At 35.1% G+C, this 3,117-nt stretch overlaps 1 pseudogene; it reads right to left on the bottom strand.

Annotated features, from left to right (window-relative positions):
• Window positions 1-908: 908 nt before the first annotated feature.
• On the bottom strand, window positions 909-1,849 carry LOC101697143 (olfactory receptor 10AG1-like; annotated as a pseudogene).
• Window positions 1,850-3,117: the final 1,268 nt, after the last annotated feature.

Below are 3,117 nucleotides of genomic sequence, written 5' to 3' on the forward strand. Positions count from 1 at the left end.
AACCATCATATGAAATTCATCATCAAAAACATCTTAAAGTGGCTCATGTTTTTGAGATCCTTGTATTTGAAGTTGGGACTTTTGGATTCTATTGAGTCATGTTCATTTTCCACAATTTTATATACTTTAGCTGCTGTTAAAATAAATAATTTTAGGTAAACTAATGGAATGAATCTGTGAGAACATTATGTAATTCTGGAAATTATTTCCAAAAATTTCCTATTTCCAATTCTGTATAGGTATAAAAATGTCTACATATTTGTATTACGGATAAGAGATTAGATAATTAAAAAGAGATTAATTGGAGCCATAATAGAAAGAAGGACATTATATCTACAAAGTAAAACCATGTTAATCAAGCAGGAGTATTGCCTTATATCATGTGTCCTCCCAGGAAATTATTAGACAGAGGTCTAAGTGAAGTGAACTTTTCTTCTGGTATCAATGGAAAAGAATTACACAGTCCTACAGAGTTAGTTAAATAAATAAATTCTAATTCTGATTCTACAAAATCTCTAGATTCCTTAAGGTTTCATTCAGGTGTCTACTCATTATAATAATTAATTATTTAACTACTATTGGCAACTACTATTATATGCTGTATAGATTAAAAGAATATGACAGAAAATACAACTACTGTATGGGCACTTAGTAAAATAATATCAATTAAATTAAACCCACAAGTCAGCATTTTGAATTTATATATTTACAAGGTAAAGTTAATGCACATTAAAATTTAATTTGCTATGTTTAGGTATGGCTTACTGAAGATAGGTGAATGGGTCTACTTTACATCCAGGCACAGCACATTCCAAGCCAATATATAAATGTAATAAAAACACATTAACTTCTCAAAGGGAGACTGTAGAGCATTGAAATATTTTTCTGACAACTATATGACCAAAACTTCAAGGAGAACCATGCCACTTTGTTTTAAGAAATACTTTTCTCAGTGCCACAATGACTTCCTTGTTCCTGAGGCTGTGTATCATGGGGTTGAACATGGGAGTCAGGATAGTGAAGAAGAGAGACAGCAGTTTATCAGTTCCTGAAGAACGGTTGGACTGAAGTAAGTAATGCTAGCAGATCCAAAAAACAGCACCACCACCAGCAGGTGTGAAGAGCATGTGGAGAAGGCCTTGGTCTGTTCACAACCTCAGAATGGTGGTAACGATTTCACTATAAGAGGCAAGGATCAGCATGAAAGGGAGAGCAGCAAACAACATCATTACTACATAGACACCTCGTGAGCAGAAGTGTCCCCACAGGCCAGCCTGAGAATGGGGGCTATGTCACAGAAGAAGTGAGGAATTTGGTTGGACTTACAGAAATGTAGAGAGAATACCTGGCACGTTTGCCATATCTGGACTGGGATTCCACCCAGCCAGGAGCCAGCTGCCAGCTGAGCACACTTCTTTGGGTTCATGAGCAGAGGATAGTGCAGAGGGTGACAGGTGGCCACATAGTGGTCGTAGGACATCACAGCCAGTAGGAAGCACTCAGTGGATCCCAGCACAAGGAAGAAACACAGTTGTGTGGCACAGCCCAGCATGGAAATATTTCTCTTCTGTGTCCAAAAGTTGAAGAGCATCCTAGGAAGAGTGACTGAAACATAACAGATTTCCAAAGAAGAAAATTTTGCCATGAAACAATACATGGATCTCTGCAGTACCAGATCCAGGCTTGTCATTATGATTATGAGGCTGTTTCCAATTAGGATAATCAAGTAAATGATGGCAAACACCTGAGACAGAAACCCCTGGAGGTTTGGAAGGTTATAAAACCCCAGCAGGACAAAGTGTCTCACCATGGAAACATTGCTTCCTGAACATATCTCTTCATGTGTCATATGTGGAAATAATTGGATGCTCAAGTAATTTAATCACCTTTAACTTTATTTAATCATTTTTAATACAAAGATGGCACACAAAATGATTTTTGTGCCCGATAGGAACAAAAATTATAAATATAGGCGCTCTAACCTTGTAGTTCTTTACTTTTTGTTATTAATAAAGACACATGTAAGGTCTTCATTCTTTTTTCCCTTCCAAGAGAAATTATATTTGTTGATGAGGTACATTATTTTAAATGTTACTCCTATTTGAATTCCCCAAAGCTCAAACTCTGAATGGTAGCAAACTCTGAAGTGTAGCAATGATTAATTTCTTCGATTTACCATGATGTCTTCACTTGTCAGAGTCCCTTTCTACCATTTTCAATTTAAAATTAATTGTATTATTTAAGTAAATATTTTATGAAAAACTCAATAGTTCTTAGAGCTTAGTACAGTTAATTTTTATTTCTGCCTGCATTCTTTTCATAGTTTTATTCAGCTTTTCCTTTCTGTATGACATGCTTCTTCATTGTTAAGAAATCATAATATGCTAACCATAAAACATGGTATATTATTGTTTCATAATTTTATTTGCATTTTAATGTAAGATCTATGAAATTAGCATTTGTAAGCTTTATCATGAGTTTTCATGGAGAAGAACTCAAGGTCTTCTTTTTGGGTAAAGCTCAGCATTTAAAAGGTACAGCTAACATCTATGGCTAAGGAAGCAACTAATTAGAATGTGCAGATTTGATTTGTGCATTTATGATATGGAAGGAGCAACGACCAAAATTCATCTGCATCATTGCCCTACATCATTCAAGTCTTCACTAATTATTGTTTTTCTTCGCATTATTTCTTCCATTCAATCCTTAATGTATGTATGTGTGTGTTTTTACATGTTTGACTGTACTAAAGTGTGATTATTTATCTTAATATGTTCTTTCCTTATCACTATAGTTATACTATACATTTCTATTGGTATTCTATATATATTGTATGCAAATCAGTGTTTCACAAAATTGGATTCCCTAAATTAACTTATAAATTATAAATGAGTGAAATTGGTTGCATTACTAGACTTCTCCCCAAGGTGCACACCATGTCCTCACCAATATGCAGATCTCACCACCAGACATGGATTGAGTAGAACTTCCAGTGTGACTGTGTGTGCTCAAGATGTGCAATTGGAGTCAGGGTATTTACCAACTACCGTGATTTCATTCACTCTTGTGGCTGTAGCAGTTCATCTCATTGTTTCTGATATGTACTGTATCACATCC

Source organism: Heterocephalus glaber, unplaced genomic scaffold, assembly GCF_053883595.1.
Source record: "Heterocephalus glaber isolate CG9 unplaced genomic scaffold, H.glaber_assembly_v1.0 deba00000896, whole genome shotgun sequence".
In the NCBI taxonomy this organism is placed as follows: domain Eukaryota; kingdom Metazoa; phylum Chordata; class Mammalia; order Rodentia; family Bathyergidae; genus Heterocephalus; species Heterocephalus glaber.